Source organism: Panthera onca, chromosome F1 (genome assembly GCF_046562875.1).
Source record: "Panthera onca isolate mPanOnc1 chromosome F1, mPanOnc1 haplotype 2, whole genome shotgun sequence".
NCBI lineage: Eukaryota > Metazoa > Chordata > Mammalia > Carnivora > Felidae > Panthera > Panthera onca.
The window spans coordinates 56576229-56597058 of record NC_138355.1 but is presented as its reverse complement, the minus strand read 5'-3'; the positions used below and the strand labels follow the sequence as shown (position 1 = coordinate 56597058).

The 20830-nt window shown below is 37.4% G+C and overlaps 1 protein-coding gene across 1 annotated transcript in view; it reads left to right on the top strand.

Moving 5' to 3' along the window:
• USH2A (usherin) overlaps window positions 1-20830 on the top strand; it is a 737363-nt gene that overhangs the window by 37829 nt on the left and 678704 nt on the right. The window lies entirely within an intron of this gene.

Here is a 20830-nt window from a genome sequence, read left to right as displayed (position 1 = left end):
AAAAAGAATAGATAGAAAGCTTGTTCAATATAGGATTAAGACCAGGAACAAAAGCAGATGGGCACCACGGAATCTGCTTGAGAGGTCACAGTGCCCAAGGGGAAACAACTTTAAGCAAGTCATTTAACCTCACTCACCTTAGTTCTCTTGTTGGTATAATGCAGTGCTCATGCAAACTCAATACCTGTCAAAAAATATCTGCAAGGCATTGTCTAAAATTGACCCTCTGGATTTCTTCATGCATGCCTGGTTATTATTTATTAAGATGTATTGGGGGCAAGTCTCAAATGGTAGAAAAGATAAAAGGCAGATCTGCGGCATGAAGAAGTGGGGTTAAGCGCAATGCAACAGAAACTCTTCTACTAATCCAGGAGGACTTCACCTGTCAATCAAATCTATCTTCATTATTTTTTTTTAAAAGATTAATAATGGTTTGTTAACGGAGCAAACTGGCAGCTGTTAGAGCAATGAGATGAGATCTCGGGGGCGTCTCTGACCAGTTGATGACTGACTGACCAATTTCAAAAGATGCTCTGAAGGATCATAAAGTTTAGTTCCATGTGTATTTTGATGATAGTTGCATCTATATTTAAAGCTTTCTGTCACCGGAAGCACTCTTGGTGTTGTCAGACTGTCTATTGGACTGGATGAGCTGCAACTTCTTGCAATTGAATGTCAATAAGACCAAAGCAATTTTGGTTGATTCATAGCACCAGCTTAAGCATATTCACTCGCGCAGATTACATTTGACAGATAGTTACCTTCAGCTGAACTCTGTGGTTAGAAGCCTGGGCGTACTCTTGACAGTGAGCTTAGAGTTGATGCCTAATGTTTATTTCATATCCTGTTTTTACCTTCCCTAATACTGCATGTGTAAATCTATATTTAAATATATTCCCAGCTGATGTTCTCGTCCATCCACTTGTTATCTCTGGACAGAGTGCTGTAACGATTCCATCATTTTAAGAAAAATAACTTCCGCTCATCCAGTTTTAATTTCACTAAATCAGATGAGTAATGAAGGATTTTAAAGGGTCTCCTTGATGAGCAACTGCAAACCGATAGCAGGAAAACTCCCCCACGGCGGGAGAATTCTTCCATCTTTAATAAACTTCAAATCTTCATCTTCATTTGGTGTGTGATTATGAAAATCAAGAAAATACAGCCACATTCATTTGTCATGTCCTTATTCCTTTATTTTTTGATATTTGGGCCCATGAGTTCTCTTCAAAGCTTAGGTACAGAAAGTACCTAAGTGGATACCACTTTGAGAATATTTTGCTCTTTAAAAGGCATATAATTTAAGTCACATAACTAAAATATTTTCATTGAACTATAAAATACATATAATCCAACATACCATAAAATAAAAAGTTTGCTTCCATTTCTGAATATTTAGGGTGGGAAAATAAGTAAGACTTGGGGGGTTTTGTTTGGGAAAAGGTACAAGGATGACGTGAACTCATTCTCCATTGTGGTTATTACATTCTCCACTTTTCAGCTAAATTCATTAAGATTCTGACTGGGAAATATAAGGGACACATAGATCTAATAATCTGAGCCTAAGTCTCCTGTTCTATACAAATAACACCGCAAAGCTCTGGAATCCCTTTATTTAACTAGGTGAATGGCAGCTGTGTTTGCAGCAGCTTCAACCTAGCTTGGAAACAGTGATTGCAAAGCAAACATGTTGTACTCCTGCATTTCCATCTTTTCTAGAATCTGCGATTTTAACACATCAAACCATTCAAATTATGTAGTTAGACATCTCACACAGGAGAAAAACTCATGCTGAAGTAGGTAAAATATTTTTCAAAATTATTTCCTCCACATTTCCTGCTATACTTTCTCTTTCTTACTCTTTTTTAAAGCTGACAGTCAATTTTTTATTTTTCTCTTTTACTGACAGCTAGTAAATGTCCTGACAGTCGAGAAGCAAGATGTAAATGTAAGTCACTATTATTTTGTCCACCCAATACCTGAGCATTGGTGGAAATGCTTGTCTATATTTTAAAATAAAAACTAAATCATCTCCAGTGGCTCTGGAGGGAGGGTGTGTAGAAAACCTGTTCTCTGGTCAATAAAAGTGTGTTTGAGGCAAAGACTCTAGTGCCTTTAGAGATATCATGCATTCCTCATTAGGGATGTGACTCATATTTGTATTGAAGAAAATAGGCCAATTATTTAAGGGGTGCACTCACTTTCTGCTCCATTAGCTATAAATCTTGTCAGCATGTAAATCTCTTTTAGAAATTAATGGAGAGTATATAGTGGAGAAAAGAAAATAGGTTAAGAAGTTAATATCAGATTAAGAATTTACTCTTGCTTCCATATAAAATTCCAGATTTAAAAATTGTTTTATTATATTTAGAAATATCCTGGTTAGTAAATTCATTCCTTGAAGAAAGGCTATGTAAGTAGTTGGATGTGAAGAATTATAATGTCTTGGTAGAATTATGTGGGGTTAACCTGGACCAAGACTTTTATCATAGAAGGACTAATTCCTTACTTCCTTTAAAAAGTCATTTGTCTTTCTTCTACATTGTAAATATCAGCTGAGTTTCAAAACACCAGGAGATAAATAAATGATAACATTCATTTGTTTACAACTTTGATGGTGTGCAGAAGATTTCATTTATTTACTTGGTCCCAATATTATTCGCTTTTTTAAAAGTTTACTTAATAATTTTGAGAGACAGAGAGACACCATGAGTGGGGGAGGGGCATAGAGAGAGGGAGAGAGAGAACCTCAAGCAGGCTCTGAGCTCTCAGTGCAGAGCCCAGTGCAGGGCTTGAACCCATGAAACTGAGAGATCATGACCTCAGCCAAAACCAAGAGTTAGCTGCTTAAGCGACTGAGCCACCCAGGTGCCCTGGTCCCAATATTATTCCTATATAGCGGGAACTGGTAGAGTGGGAAGGCAGGATTCATAGGTTTTTATATGAAAGCAGTCAAGTACAAGCTGGTCAGTTTCATCCCAGAGGCTTTCCCTCTTCTCATTGCACTCGATGCTCAAGAAAGGGGCCCTCGGTTTCTTTTAATTGTTTTCTTCTGTTTCTGCCACTACTTTTCCTATTCTTCTCCTTGTATTGCAATTACCTATAGCTTTATGAAAATTTATCATGTAAAATTAAAATCGATTTGCCTTTAAATACAGTAGTTTCAATACCCCTTTGATTGTTTGAAGAATATCTATTGGGAGACAGGGAAAGACTTGCATAATAAGTTACACAGTGCAGGAATTTCCTCACAGAAAAAGCAGCAGGAGTTTCCTTGGCAGGAGCTTCAGCGAGTAGTGTCAGCAGCTTAGAAGTTGCCATTGGACTGTCGAGTGTTATGCAGATAAATTGTAGCTCTGGCTTGTCCTCCAATGTCATTCTTTGATTTCTCTCTCTGTTAACATGGCATTTGCATTTGGGTCTGACTGAGAACAAGGACCTGTGCAAATGCCTCGTGACATGTGTAGAAAGCTGCTTTTATGTTAAAAGCGATATGTGTTCTTGTTCACTATGTTCACAAGAAAAATTCATCTTCTGAGTCTTAATTCCTTTGTGCGTCTGCAATTTCCATTTTAAGTCAACATCTTAAAATCCAAAGAATGGAAAAGAATTTTTGAAAAACTACAAAACTACAGAAACAAAGTTGGTTGGTTATTGATGCCAGTCACCAAAAAGCAGCGTAACCAAAACCTGCAAAATTAGTGGATTTTCAGTGAAGGATCAGACTCTGAAGGAAGAGATCCTTACATCTTGCCTTAAAGCTGCACTCAAGAAGGGGAAACATTAAAACAATCCAATTTGTAGATAAAGTGTTATTCCTTGCCATCCAGTGTGTCACTGACTTCTCAAGTTGGACGTCCTTGTCTTACATGAAGGCTAGATTTTTTTTTTTTTTTGAGAAAGAGAGGATAATGGTTATAATTAAACTCACTGAGTTAAATTTGTAGACGTTCGTTGTTTTTCACTCTAAATAGCTAGCTAACTGGATCATGGCAGAATGTAGTCGGTCCTGGGCAAGGACTTTTTCCTCCCTTTCCAATAATGCTATTCAAGGGGAAGCTAGTTACTGTCTGACGTGCTTGATTCTCAGGAGGTTCGGACAAAAGAGAAGGTTAGAAGGTCAAGAGAGCCTGATGCTATTCAATGAGATATTTGAGTTGAATTCCCATACCAGAATTTTGCCTCATACCTAATGCAGACAGTGTAATAATGGGGGAAGGGAAAAAAGAGGGAGGGCGGGTTAAAATGTCCTTTCAGGTTAAATGTTAAAATAAGGTCCTTTATTTCTGTCTCTGGTGGCGCAGGGCATTAAAGACCCTGTGACACATTTTGGAAATGTTGCTTTAAAATAGATTTTAATGTTTGAGGATCTGTAAAGGGTATTATTGAGTACTTAATAGATTCTGTGTTTGCCTACTGAAGTCACTACACAGCCAATATCTACCTCATTAATTTGTAAAGCATTTTGGCCCACCTGGAGACTATGCACTGTATTAAAACAACTTTTATACCCTAAATCTTCTTGTCTAATAATTAAAAAATGTTCAGCGTCTGAAGAAAATGACCCAAATCCCACAATTTTGGTCTTGGCTACTTTAATTTGCATGGAATGTTCTATGTGAACAAATTTGGTCTATATTGAAGACGTTTTCCATCAGGTCAGCTATACAATACTAAATTGTGAAACAAGAAATGGAAACTAAATTGTTAAAAATGGATTCCATATTGGGTTTTTTTTGGCTGACAAAAATGGCATTGTCATTACTTTATACTCCATTATTTTATAGCTTAGGAAAGCTAAATTTAGGTATTGTAAGTGATAAGTCTTATGACTTTTCCTTATAACCAAGGTCTGTACTGAGTTGACATTAGTTTTACAAGTGTTTCTTATATTTATATTTTTATCTTCTCTAAATTGTATCCTATTAGATTCATAGACATAACAAATGTATGCCTTCTGGAATCCTCTATACCTGGTATTCTCTCCTTTGTACAAAGTAGCTCAGTGTTCTTTATTTGTACCCTCCACTAGACCATGGCATCTTGTCTGAGTATGGTCATTTCTCAAGAATTATTTTTTGAATGAGTGAGTGAGTGAATACAAGATGATGTCGTCCAGTATTAGAACAAAGAGATTTGGCAGATAGGACAATAATACAGATGAGAAGTATTAATCAATTGAATATGTAGCAAGAGAAAACGCAAGGAAAAATTTCTGAGAAAAATTAATGGGAAACTGAGAGGGATTCATTGATAACCTAGAGATTAGAGGAGCAGTAAAGATGAAAAGCAGGAAAGTTTTGAGTGCCTTTTACAACATGGCTTGCAACTAAGAGCTGGAAGGATGAAAGAGACTCCCTTAACTTTTGTGCATTGCAACCCATTTATAAATATCCCCTACCCACTTCCCACTCCCCCCCCCCCCCAGTATTTTCAGTTACTCCTGTCTCCAAAAAAACCTCTGTAGGGAAAATTATTTTCTTTCTAAAATACAAATGTGGTTACATACCTCTTTTGTTTAAATAAACTGCATGTTCACCATTGCTTATACTCCAGAGAATGAATTCGTCTTTTCTTAGCAAAGCTTTCAAGACTGTTCAACATTTGCTGGGCTGTACATTGGTAGCCTCATTGTCCTGTGTCCCTTGAGCTTTAACCAGTTCTGAGTCTCTGAAATCCGTGTACTTCATGGTCTGCCTCAAAGTTCTTAATCCTGTCTTTACTCAGTTTCTTCTGCCTTTTACCTTTCTTCTTCCTCTTAACCCCCAGTTCTTTTGTAGACATATTTCAGTGACCATCACAAATGCAACTTCTTTTATAAAACAAAACAAAACAAAACAAAACAAAAACACTTCAATACTCTCTTCCCTTTTCTCCTATCTGCTCCTTTACCATTGCTTTTTTAAAAACATTGGTTGTATGATATTTTTCATACAGGTAGATTTTATTAGGTATTTGTAGGTAGATTTTGCATTAGGTTGGGTTTGAGTTTATTGAAGACAAGTACCTTATTCATTTCTAGGTGTCAAGAACAGCAAAACATCTGTTGCATGGTTGATGTGTAATAAAAATAAATATATTAAAAAAGGAAGGTGGGTGATTTTGGTAAGGAATGATGATATTATTAAGAAAATGGGATGGAATGAAAAGCTCAAGATATTTTTTAAGTGATGAATGACCATTTGTAACTTTTCTAAATTATGTATAAATTCTCTTTCTTTATCCAGAACAAAACTGTCCTTTTCATGATAGTGATCACTTTGTAGTTTCCCAATGATGATGATTGTATGGCTTAGTTCTTCCTCTTCCTCCTATCAGTTAAACAACTGTGAGTAAACTAGTGATTTTGTTTCTTTCTCTCATATTTTGTCTCTTGATGAATTCAATGATCTCCTTGTCTCTCCACAAATGTGCTCATATTGAGCCTTTTCTAGCTGTTACAACACAGAGGATAAGTGGAATTTCCCTCAAACTAACACATCTTATCTTAACTTGTATGAAGGAAAAAACGACACAGACACTGGCTTTCTCTCACATTCCCTAGAACTTTTTTTTTTTTCCTTCTGCATTTGACATTTCTGACCTCTGATTTTTTCATGATTCTGGCTGTGTATTCTCCCTGGTGTCTGGAACAGCGTTCCTTCCCAGTAAACACAAGGTAGTGATAGTAACACACATACATTTTCAGCTACTTGGAAAGAGATGTTATTTAAAATGTATGTTCGGAATGACCTTCCATTTAAATAGAGTGAATCTCATACTCAGATCAAGCCCAATATCTAACCTCTTACATTTTATTTTATGTTTTTTCTCAGTGACTTTTTTTGCAATACCTGTCAATTTAGTGTCATCTGTGGATTTCATTAACAGACTAATTCCTCTTACAGATCATTAATGAAAATCCAGAATAAAACTGGGATTCTTACCAGTTTCCCCCTTAATTCCATAAATACCCTGTTTTAAATGACAGTGCTTAGATTTAAGTTTGTATAAAACGTTATTTCAAGTAAGATTGAGTTTTATACCTCCGTGGCTTCTTGGTTCAATTATATATCAGTTTTGTTAATTCTGTTTTCTGTTCGTTTGCAGTATCCTGTGCTAAGCTTGTCCATTAAAATATATATTCCTTCTAAACTCTGGTTAGAGCACAAGTGGTGTAGTCCTCCAGGGAGGTAAATGTAATTTGTTTGATTGGATACTCAAGCTTTCCAATTGTTTTATTTTCCTCGGAGAGATAGAACCTTTCTAGCTTTCAGGTCAATTGGTGTAATGGTTGGATTCAGATGGAATGACACTTTCTCCCCCTTGTAAGTCTCTAGTTCCTCAGAGAAATCCTTGAGAATTCTGTTGACAACTTGCTGTCATCTAGCTGGTCTAATGGTATAAATGACTTAGACACTGATTCTGAGTAGTGTGAAAGCCTAATGGTGAAGTGAAATTTTGAGAAGATCTCAAGTGCATTACGAATAAGGTACTTAGGCAGTACCTATATTCATTTCTTACAGTTAGTTTATCAGGTCCTTGCTGGTTTTTTTTCTCTAAGAAAGGGATTGACAATTTGAGGTCACTCAAATGTAACAGCAGCTGATCAAAAATGTTACTACTGTACGGTATAGAAAGGAATACAATTATTATGACATTTGTTTTAGGAATCAATGAAAGTAGAAAGCAGATGAGATTAGATTGGCAAAAGAAAGCACAATCCAAAATACACATAGGAGGGAAGAGTTGGGACAGAGGAAAGTACTGTTTGTGGGTAGTGTAAGTAAGCAGATCGAACAGAGGGCCAGGGACATGACTTGGCAAACTGCACTTGGGGTGACAGCGTGGGTCAGCTGTCATCCAGCAGTGGAGACATTTGACCTCAGCGTCGAGCACAGCATGCAGGTTCTAGGCCATAAGAAGGCAGACTGTTGCCACTTGGATGAAAGGGAGTCCCTGTGCCAGGAAAAGGAGTTGTATTGCAGACCTACACTTACTTCAAATTATCGGATCCAGTCTAGAGTGAAGGTGATCATGTCCACAGACAGATCCAACACCCCCCCCACACAATAGGAGTATCAGAGATGAAAGAGAATGGATGGGGGAAAAATCATGGATAGAAAAAGTTATGTTAGAGTCTCGAAAGGAAATGTCTTTAAGTCAAAAAGGCCTTGAGCTAGGACGAGTGCAGTGAAATGATCAGAGCTCATGTGAACTGTGTATGTGTGTGTGCGTGCATGTGCACATGCATCTGTTGAGGGATGGTGGGGGAGAAAAAAAAAACTAAACAAGAAATATATTGAGAGAAAAGTAGCATCCAAATAATTACAATTGGGTAACATGATAGCAAGTTATTGGGTGATTATTTGGGCCTGCTTGGGCATTAAAGGTCTCTCCACGGTGGCAATATATAAGCTGAGATCGCCCTAAAAATAAAGACTAAGCAGATCCTACAATCCTTCATCCCTACAACCTATGCTAGTAAAAAGTCTCAAGTCCAAAAATCTCAACTTAAATCGAGTATTTAAATGTTATAATTCAAAGGCAAATTTGAAGAAAGTGGAGGTAAACTACTTATTTATACAAACATCCACTGGCACAGGTATTAGGAGATTCAAAGCCTCAGACAAATATCTTGGACACAAGTATTATGTGAGAGACATTGGATATTAGGTTGAGATTTTCTATAGTAGCTGTTAGAAGCCTCATCATTCTCACCCTTACCTTTTAATTCTTTTCCCTTTTAACATCCACCTTTATTCTTGATTCACCCTTTCTAAACATATACTGAAAACAGTTATAACCTCATTTATCTTTTTAATAAGTAAAATCACCATGCAGATATTTCCTCCTAAAGCAGTCTTCATCCTGGGCCTCATACTTCTCAGGTCTGCCAGTCTTTGGAGAAGGCTAATCTAGGCTTTTCAAAAAGAGATGATCTATTCTAAATACACAACCCCACCAAATTTACAGATTTTTTTGACAGCTGCTGCTTCCTTAGGGGAAATGTTTCTTTGGAAGAAATATGTAAGAATTGAACTCAATAAATATGAAATATAAAAAGACAAAATGAATATGATTTTCAAGAGTGCTCTCTGAATCTGGTAATCCAATGACTAATATGAGGTTCTTCAGATGGTAATAAAAATATACATTTATTTTGCCCAAATGGATGATATTATCTCCATGTTGTTGTTGTTGTCGTCGTCGTCGTCATCAAGGGGGTAAGAGAAACTGCTGAATGTCCTGCATTTGATCCATAAATAGCTACTTTTGTTTTTAGGGCTGATACAATCCTTACCTTAAAAGAATGCCTATTTGCTGGTGTCATTATTTTTGTCTCAACCCAATTAAATGTGCGTGCTTCTCCATTACTGATGGAGGAAAAAACTGCTTAGACAATTACTCTCTCACCAGCTTCAGGGCAGGGAGCACCACCTTTAAACAAGGGTCACTCTGAAGGCCTCATTCTCATTCTAGAATGTCTTTAAAGGCAAAGCCATTCACATCAGATTTCATGATACAGTACTTAAAAGAGGTTAAAGACATTCCTATTTTTCCATTGCCCCCAAATGACTCTTCTTTATTTCGTTTATGAGGCTTAGTCTTAATAAATTTTGCTCAGTACCACTGGAGGTGCTAAAAAAAATCTAAGAGAACACAGAAAGCCTGGAAGACAGGTGGCACTTTTGAAATAGCATGTAGTTGAAGAATGTAAAACTAATAACTAATCCATTCATGATTTGATGGACTAGTCTACCCTTGTTGAAGATTTTAGTAGGGCTAACTTGTGCATAGTGTAAGTGGGCATTTTTACCTCTGTTTCATTCATATGACAGGACTCCATTTCAGCTTACAAATTACTGCTCGGGATCTTTAAGATGTCAATTGAGTACTGGCATGAAGTTTAGTTTTGGACTGTACACAGAAATGATTTCCTATACATCTGTCCACATGTTGAGGGTTTGATTGACGGCCCTCCTGACTTTGGGTCAGGAGTGAGATCACATCTCCTGGCAGGGCTTTGGCTTATTCCCTGAAAGTATAAACAGAAATCTAATGTTCATCATTTTTATCATCCTCTTTCAAGCATAATTTGACTTAACGATTTGCAACTTTAACATTACAATTTAAAGAGATTTTAAAAGCTGGAACATATTTGAGGAAAAGTGAGGAAGGTGGTTTTAAATTCACCACGTTAAAAGGAGAAATGTAAAGAATGGAGATTGATCAGCATAAATGGAAAGCTGGGGGTAACTTTTAAGGCTCTTTCAAGTTTTTTGTTTGTTGTGTTTTTTTTCCTCCTACAACTCCCTTCTTACCTATTCTCTACCACTGAGTACTTTGCTAGCTGCTATTAATCCTTCAAGAGTTAGTTTAGAGGAAGCTTCATTCATTTAATTAAAATTTAATGGGTACCCAATAGTTGCTAGTTAGTGTTGTGGAGAATGAGGGAACAGCAGTGAACAAAACGGAACCTCCTGTAACAGAGTTTATATTATAGGCTTAGAAAGGAGACTGATAATAAAAAGAAAAGTAAATAAGATATGCAAGTTAGGTGTAGATAAAGAGAATGATCATATAGGAAGGGGGTTAGGAAGGATTCAGAGCTCCAGTTCTACATAGGGTAGCTAGGAAAGGTTTGCTAAAATGACATTTGAGGAAACATCTGAAAAAGATGAGGAAATGAGCCAGCAGTTGTCTGTAGGAATAATGGTAAGTAGAGAGAAAAGAAAATACAGAGACTGAGGGAAATAAATTCCTGGAATGTTTGAGGAGGGAAGTGTAGCTTCAACAGAGAACACAGGAATATACTGATAGGAAATAAGTCAGAGGTAATAAGGGGCCAGATTGGGTAGGGCTTTGTAGGACTTTAACTTTTACACAGGGTAAGAATTCATTGAAGGTGTTTTTTGCAAATGAGTGACGCGATTCGCTTTTGTTTTAGCAAGAATCCTTGGACTGCTGTCTTGAGAGTATACTGAAGGGGAACATGTACCAAATCTGAGAGGCCTGTTGGGAGGTAATTGGGAGGCCACTGTAAAAGTCTAGGGGAGGGCTGGTGGTGGCTTGGGCCACAGTTGCAGCAGGAAAAGTGATGAGCATTGAGTGGATTTGGGATGTATTTTAGAAGTAGAACCTCTGGATTTGCTGGCTTTGCTGGAATAGTTGTGAGACATGAGGGAAAGAGAGGAGTCAAAGAGGACTCCCAGGATTTGGGGTTGAACAACTGGAAGAAAAGAGTTGCAATGTTCCAATGTGGGGGAAGGCTGTTGAAGAAGAAGGTTGGGACATAAGAGCAGAGCTCTATTTTGGAATATTTATGTTTGAAATGCCTAATAGACTTCCAAGAAGAGATGCTGAATAGAAAGATAGATGTAGGGGTCTAGATTAGAAGTCAGATACAGCTAATCACTTAGGAGTAATCAACCTAATGATGCTATTTACAACATTGAGATAAGAAGATATTATCAAGGAACTACTTATATGTGTCAGAAGAAGAGGAGCAAGGACTGAATGTTGGGGGACTTCTATATTTATAGGTCCAAGAAGGGGATCCAAGCAAAGGAGACCGAGAAGATCAGCCTGAGGGATAAGAGGAGAATTATGAGAGCTTGATGTACTTGTAGCCAAATGACATATGTGGTTCAAGGAGGAGGGAGTGATCAGCTCTGTCAAATGCTGATGGTTCAAATAAGATGAAAACTTGGAACGTACTATTTGTTTTTAGCCTCATGGAAATCATTGGTGACCATGATAAGGGAGTTGTGACGATGTGACAGGCATAAAAATGTTGGAGTATTAGAGCTTGAGTGGCTCTCAAGCTCTCTTTAAGGACCTACGCGCAGATATCAGGACCTGAGTGTGATAAAGATGTGTCTTTGGGGGCAGGGTTGCCATGACAACTGGATATTAGTTATGTACAGGAGAATTCATCAAATACATATACATCCTGAGGATAAGGAGTGGCGGGTTTCTCCCTTTCAGAGATGGGAGTTACAAATATGGAAAGAGAGAAAATTAGAATGAATCCTAGAGTGTTAGATTAGAGTTGATTTCATCAATATAATCTCATTTCATATGTGTGTGGTGTGTGTGCATATATACACAGATGTAGAAATAATATAGATGTAAATGTATAAGTGTGTATATCCAGTGTCTATCCACGTTTCTGTCTATCTTCATATTCCATAACTCTATTCACTGACAGGAAGAGGAAAGGTCTGGGAAAATAACATCCAAACAGCATGAGTATAGCTTAGCAGTGGTCTTGGCTCCTCAAAGTCACTCATCTTAAAGCAGGATTTCTTGGAGAAATGGCTGATTCCAGGGCAGGGTAGTAAAGATGATCCTGGAATATCCCGTGTGAGAAAGCAAGGGGATATTCAAAGAATTATGAGGATGTGTCAGTTTAATATAGAATCCATGTTGATGGGGCCTCTACCGTCTCAAGGTGGCACAATTTGAGCTTTGAAATGCATATTGAGAGTATTATATCCCACTGAATAACATACAGATTCATGAGTCTACACAGATAGAAATAAATGTAAATAATGAAAATTTAATTATAAACCGGATATTTATACAGTCTCAATATAAGGTCAAAAATGCTTTTTAATTGCAAAGGGAAATTTTGTATTTTTACAGTGGAGAAGCCTGACAGATACCAGCTCATTCAAATGATTAAAGTTATCATCAATAATGGAACAAATAGAAATTATGTAATACACGATAAGATGCAATGATCCCTGAGTCATCTGTATCTAACCATGAGAAAACGTCAGGCAAACCCAAATTGAGAGGCAATGTACAAAGTAACTAGACTATAGTCTTGAACAGTGTTAAGATCATAAAAGCCAAGGAAAGATGGAAGAATTGTTCCAGGTCAAAGGGGTCCTATGAATCATGACAACCAAATGCAACGTGTGATTCTGGACTGGATTTATTTATTTTTATCTGTACAGGACAGTTTTGGAACAATTGGAAAAACTTGAATGGTGTCTGAAGATAGGATGATAGGGATATGTTAATGTTAATTTTCTTATTTTGATGATTGCACTCTGGTTATGTAGCATGTCTTTGTTTTTAAATAGTAAATGTACCGTAGTACTCACGGATAATGTGGTATCTCAGCAATTTAACCTCAGATGTTTCAGAAAAATATACTGTTCTTGCATCTTACCTATTACTTTGAGATGCATCTTACCTATTACTTTGAGATAGTTTTTTTAAAAATATTGAAAACAAAATACTAATTGAGCTACATTACAGAGAGAATGAGGAAAGAGAAACCAGACAAAGCAAATATAGACAACTCATTTGAGTAATACCACTGTCGTGGGACAGAGGGGAATGTTGTTGGAGGAGCAGAATTCTAAAATTACATCTCTGTTTCTCATCTTTGTCCCTACACACTTTATTCATATTTACTTTCCTGCATTTGCCACCTTGCTTTGGAAGTATTTTTATAGGCCCATTTCCATTACAGATTGTAAATTCCTTGTAGAAAAGATCTGTGTTTTATATATCCCTTATGTGTAGCATAACACTTTGCGTATCATAATGTACTTATTAAATATTCAAACGATAGAAACATTTTCAAAAAAGCTGTGGTTTTTAATGAAACATGTGATGAGTAGTCTCCTTCCTAAACATGAAAGACAAAAGAAGTTGACTTTTAAGGAGAGGTAATTATAGTTATAACAAATAGATTTTGGGATATAAAATACTGAAAAGGTTACTAAGATGTTTTACAGATAATTCTAGTTATTTTCTGGAAATCATCTGTTTTGTATAGATAAAAGAGAAAAGGGAACCAATGAGATACTGAGATAATTGAGCGTGTAAAATACTGTGATCATCTGTACACCAAAAGCATTCTTAAATGTGGAATTGTGCGTGAAATGTTCCTAGGCAGTATCTACAGAAAATGGGCTGGCTCTATCCCCATTCCCCAGGAAATCAACAATAAATCAGACCATTGACAGATTTTCCATCACATCTCTGTGTAAACTAATTGCTTTTTTTTTTTTTTTTAAGATAGAAGGAGAGTAGTTTAATAGTTTGGGAAGAAGTGGCCATAAGAGTTTCATATCCAGTCAAGATAGGATCAAGAAAACTACTGACATTCCTATGTTAAATTTTTAGAGATGCAGTAAATTGGAGGCTTGTTTGTGTGAGGTTGTAGTATACAGAGAGCTTCAATAGACACGAAGGGGAGACTAGCAAATCCAAAGCGTCATACCTAGAGTGATAATGTAATACATTTAATACATTTAGGCATAGATCACTTCAAGGGCCTGGCTTGTCTGGGTTACTCAGAGGAAAGAAAATGAAAGTGTGTATGCGCAGGGGACAGGGATAGGAGGAGAAGGGATAGGAAGACGGGTGGATGGGAGAAGAGGCCAGGAGAGGCGTAAACGTTGAAATAAAACACACAAGCTCATGGAAAATGAAAAGTGGAAACAAAAACAAGAAAAATCTTTGAAAAAATTATCTGTGTATGAAGTTATTTCCCTGTAGCATCTTTTATCTGGTCAAAGGGAATGAAAACATAAGCAGTTATTCACCGAATCAAACCAGTAATGGGAACACACGCACATTCCTAATTTTCGAGGGCAGCCCAAGTGACTAATTTGTGCCAAATCAACCTTCCCTGAATAATTGCCTCAACTCTTTTATTCATAGTTTGTATAAATGCAGCTTAATAGGGACTATTTGATAGACTAGAGTATTTATAATCATATAAAAACTCATGTTAGTAAACAAGGTCACTCTGTAAAGGTGATGAATCCTTGTATGACACATTCATCTGTTGGAAAATGGTGTCTTTACTGCTTAGAATTGTAGCAGTGTAGTTTGGTGGTTTTATTTTTGGAGTATCAATTAGACAATCAATCAATTAGTATTTATTGAGCTTCTGCCCAGCACGTAGGGCATGCTCATCAAATTTGCAAATGACACAGATCTTGGAAGATGGTAAATACATTGATGACAGACATAGCCTCCAAAAAGATTTTGACAGCCTAGAGCAATGGGCTGAATCTAACAAGATGAAACATAACATGGATAAATATAAATTTCTGTCCTTGGGTCCATGAAACTAACTGCACATACACAGGATGGGGTGGAGGTGCTTTAGGCAGAGATGTAAAAAAGAAAAGACTTAGTATTTTAGTGAAAAGTGAGTTCAACTTAATAATTTGTCAGTTTTAGCTGTGTGATGCCATAGGCAAAAATCTAGCGTGCAATTTTGGATTATATTAAGGTGATAATCCTGTTTCAATTTGGCAAGCCAAATCACAAGTAGAGATTGTAGTATTTCTGGAGCCACATTTTAAGAAGAGAGAGACCATGTCTTATTGAGAACACCACGTAAATGAAAGACATTTATCCTGAAGAAGATTTAGGAGAAAAACGACATCTTTCTTTACATCTGTGAGCTTCCACATGGAAAAGGGAGTGGATTTCTTTGGGGTGACATCAATAGTTAGAGCTGGGCCTTATGAATTGAAGTTATAAGGAGATATTTTTCAGTTTAATCATTTATATTGGTAAAAGTTGTTCAAAGATGAAAGGGTTCCCCAAGTCCACAGTTAACTTCTGTGTCCTCTGGGGCACCTGGGTGGCTCAGTCGGTTGAGCGTCCGACTTCTGCTCAGGTCAGGATCTTGTGGTTTGTGAGTTTGAGCCCCGCGTCAGGCTCTGTGCTGATGGTTCAGAGCCTGGAGCCTGCTTCGGATTCTTTGTCTCCCTCTCTCTCTGCCCCTCCCCTGCTCTTGCTCTGTCTCTCTCAAAAATAAACAAAACACTTCCGTGTCCTCATTTTGGGGGTGGGACCACTGCAGAAGGACAGTCTGAGAACTGAACAAGTAACGTGAGTATATACATTCAGCACAGTGTCAGGAAAATGACAAGTGATTATGTAGCTCATAGGGGTTGTTACCCTTCGTATTGTGGGAGATGTTTGTCGTGAAGCTGGAATCCTCACTGTGTGGAGTTACAGCAGAGAGACTCATGGATGGCTCTGACACGAGAGATGGCTGTAACTTCAAAATGCTAACTGGGTGTAACTGACTAACAAAAATTGGTGAAAACAGTCCATGGAATCAGTCAACCTTCTATGTGACCTTGAATAATGTAACCTTTTTGTTTTCAATTCTCTGTGATGCTTTTTAAAGAATTATTTGTGATCATTTTTTAAATAGAGGTAATAAACCTTCATTGGATTGTTGTAAGGATAAAAAGGAAAAATACATATAAAAATTTTAATGCCCAACTTGCTAATTTTTCTATATGTGAACACTTTTATAGTACTGAAATAGTTGGTAAAGGGTTATTGGAAGATACAGGACTTGAGGTACATTTGGAAAAATGCTAAAAATTTAGGGAGATGAAGTAGCAAGGTTATTCCCATACAAAATAGCTTGAACAGAGCACAGAGACAGAAACAAGCATTGTGTGATCATAAGATAGGGAGGGGACCTCTCCGATTAGATGAGATTGACTGTTGGTAATTAGTTAGAAATAAAATTGGGATGGGATGAGTAAGAAAACCTCAGAAGAACTTTGTTTCAGATAGTAAGCAAGAGGGACATTCCACATGTGCTTAGGTAAGGGAAGAAAACATACGTGTGATACCTTTTATTTACTTTTAATTTTTTTAATGTTTATTTTTGAGAGAGACAGAGACAGAGTGTGAGCAGGGTTGGGGCAGAGAGAAAGGGAGACACAGAATCCGAAGCAGGCTTCAGGCTCTGAGCTGTCAGCACAGAGCCTGATGCCGGATTCAAACCCACAAACCGTGAGATCATGACCTGAGCTGAAGTCGGATGCTTATTAAACGACTGGGCCACCCAGGTGCCCCATTTTTTATTTTTAAAGTTTATTTGTTTAGAGAGAGAGTACGGGAGTATGCGTGCACACACGCACTTGCACACAAGTGGAGGAGGGGTAGAGAGGGAGAGAATCCCAAGCAGACTCCGCAATGTTAGTGCAGAGCCTGATGTGGGGCTCGATCTCACGAATCATGAAATTATGACCTGAGCTGAAGTCAAGAGTTGGTCGTTTAACTCACTGAGCCACCCAGGCACCCCCTGTACATGTGATATTTAAAAATAATCTTATGGAATTTTTAGAATAAATTGCCTTCCTTATGCTTAAAAAATTATAGATGGAATAGTAGAATCCTTTTTGCAAAGCCTTGTTTAACCTAGAAATAGAAATTCTATTTCAGGGAAATTTCTATTTCAGAAAGTCCAAGACATATTTCCTCCACAAAGTTTTCCCTTCAGATTCATATCCCAGTATTTTTTTTTGTTTGATTTTTTTAGTATTCAAAATGATGATCTTTATATTTGTATCATCCATCATTATTTTTTGAGGGTGAATTTGAATTCAAGATATGTTGCCAAATCACTTTCTATTAAATCTACAAAAGTATTATTCTAAATTCTTTTTAATTTTTTAATGTTTATTTTTGAGTGAAAGAAAGAGCATGAGTGGGGGAGGGGCAGAGAGAGGGGAGACAGAATCTGAAGAAGGCTCCCCGCTCTGAGCTGTCAGCACAGAACCTGACGTGGGGCTCAACCTTATGGACCATGAGATCATGACCTGAGCTAAGTCAGATGCTTAACCGACTGAGCCACCCAGGCACCCCCATTCAAAATTCTTAAAATAGTTTTGTTTTAGGGGCCCCAACGTGGGTCAGTTGGCTAAGTATCTGACTCTTGATTTCGGCTCAGATCATGATCTTACAGTTCATGAGTTTGAGCTCTGCATTGAATTCTGTGCTGGGTGTGGAGCCTGCTTAAGATTTTCTCCCTTTCCCTTTGTCCCTCCCCGGCTCGTGTGTGTGCACACTCTCATATGTGCTAGCTCTGTCTCAGAGGGGAAAAAAAAATTGCTTCAAAACGAAACCCTTTAAAAGAATGCACGTGGTATTTCTGGGAGGCCTGTTTGATGGTTTTGAAAAGACAAGTCCCAAAGAAAAGGTCCGGAATCATTCACATAGGACATTCATATGTCCTATGTGAATGGACTAAGACCTAACTTCTCAAAGCAACTCTTTGAAATGGACAGCACTTTATTCACTGCACTGAGTCAGAACTTAAAAACAACCATCATTGTTTATAGTGATGCACACACTAGTGCATTAAAATTAGTCGTACATACAAGGTCCTTGAGAGAAAGGGTGATGACTTTATTTTTTTGGTATAATGTATAGGGGCACTTTGAGTACTGGGTTCAGGCTTTATTGAATTAACTTGAAATTAGAAAGATAGAGGCAACAAGGAAACTATTTCTCCGCCGAGGAAATTAGTGCAGGTGTTCTGCCTATTTCCCAGCCTGAGTTGGGAGTTTCTTTGGATTTTTGGTAGCCAGCAGGAGTAGAAAAGCAACAAAGATTTGGCATTTCAGTGGACCAGATGATTGACAATTAGGACACACCTGTCCAGGTGGACTTGATTGTATTTTTTTCTTGGTAGCTTCTCAGCTATTGTGTGACTTCCTGGAATTATACACTTCTCTGCTCAAGCAAGACAATGATCAGGTATTCTACTTAAAAAAAATAATCTGATACACTCTTGTGCTCAAAGGAGTGAGTACAGACTGTCACAGGGACATGAATTTGGCCAAAAAGTTAATTAAAATAAAATATGAAGCCCTGAGAAAATGAAGGGGTGAGAATGACCTGCTCCCCTCTATCTTCTTTCCGGTGTGTTTTTTAAATCTCTTATGAGGGGATGTAAGGCCTTTCTCCAGCTGCCACTGGCTTTGCCAATTCATTCCTTCATGCCACACCAATAAACATGTACAAACTCTTCCAATTCTCGAGGGGTGGAAAATGAGATAGGTGTGAAGTCTACTTCAGCAGAAGGCTTTCTTTTTCACAAATTAGAAATTCCACCACACATATTCCTCTTCCTCCAGATAACTGGCAAGGGGATCATCAGAATGAGCTATTGCAAAGCGCTACCCTCGTCTTCACAGTTCCGGTGTGATGGGGCCCCAGACCAGAATTGCAAAATAGTTAAGAGAATCTTGGAATATAAAACATGGTACAGAACACCAAAGAAGATTTCATCTTATTTATAGAAAGGTGGTTGATAGGGGAGGGGACAACAGAAGAGAGTGGCTTGAGATCATCATTAATCATTTTGTAAGTACCAACAAAGTGAAAACATCCTTCCAGAATTCACTGCAAGTGACACTGAATCCTTCTCCTAAGCAAATATGCGATGAGTTGATAAAAAAGAGAAGGTCCTGAACTCTTGACTACAGATATAATACAGTGAATATAGAAAATCAAAAACATGCTTTCTATCTGACTCAAAATAAAGGTGCACTTAAACTTGTAAAAGACAACATTTTTATTTGAATGATATGACAGAACTGTCACAGGAGTGTTACCTGCTATAAAGAAAGCCTAAGAATTATTACCTTTATTAGACCAGTGACACTGAGATTTAGCCATACATTTCTAACTTCTGTCCCTCTACAGAGACAATTTTCTTTTCTTAAATAAACTGTCATGCTAGTGTTAATATATTGTTGGCTCTCTCATGCTCTGAGAATACTGCTGATATAAAACATGTATATGTTAGATTGGTAATAGTATCTTTAGTGTAGCTGAGTAGAACAAATGTGTTTCCCTCATGGCTGTGCTAATGTGATAAAGGAAAATTGGCTGTTCATCAGCTTTTGGCTGGGTAAAGACAGTAGAGATGGAACCACATTCTTTTTTATGCATTAATACCATCGAGAACTTTTCACTAGTTATATTTCATGTGCCTGCATGTTGCGCAAAGATGTTGTAAAACATGAGATAATGCTACAAATAACAAAGTAGAAAAGCCTGTATCTTTTATAATGATAACAGTCAAACACCAAATGACAGTAACAGGCTGTAAAAAATGGGCTGCAAAAAAAATGCAGCCCTACTACCCAGAAGAGAGGTATATATGCAGGCCCACAAGGAGTTGGCGTGTGTTTTTAGTTCTTTATGTCAAGGCTATGTTTTATAATTAAGTAAAATGTAACATGGGGTCAGTGGAGTTAAGGAAGTACCTGGTTTTTAATAAAAGCAGATTAAATAGTATGGAGAAAAGCCATGTTGAATAACTTTGTGAAGAATTACTGTTCCCAAGTAATTATGTTGTTAACTGTCAGGGTGGGTTGATTGGTTGGTTTGTTTGGAGAGAGAGGGCTGTTGAAAACAGTTCTTAAGACAGTCACTCATATAACGTTCTAAAGATGTTGGGGAATGGTTATTTTCATCAATTGTGAGGAAGTCTTAATAGGATAGCATTTGAATGCTATGATTGGATATATTTTTAATTAAAATGTTAGCATCTAACCTTTCACCTGCAAGATGACATATTTCTCTTTCTCTCTCCTTCTGCTACCCCCACCCCCATCCTCGTGTTTTGTTTGCCATTTCAGCTCCTTTGCTAGAGCACCAATGATTCCTTTTACATTCAAGTTAAAAGCACTTGAACAGAACTGTTTGTAGAGGCTAACATTGATGTCAAATGGCTGATCATTTTATTCAGAAATACGTGCAATCATTGACAGTTTTGTATAAATCCCATCCGTGAAGTTGTCTGCAGAACGGTTTGAGTTGGCTCTTCAGGGGTCACTGCACAGAAACAAAATTTCATAACTTCATCATTTTACAATTAGGATATAATTGAGGGGTCATCTAGCCACAACCCAGGAACAAATCTGGTTGGTCAAATGTTTTTATAAAGTTTCACTGGAACACATCCATGCTAACTCACATAGGTATTGTCTCTGGCTGCTTTCCTATTACAATAGCAGAGTTGAGCAGTTGTGACCTGGACCAG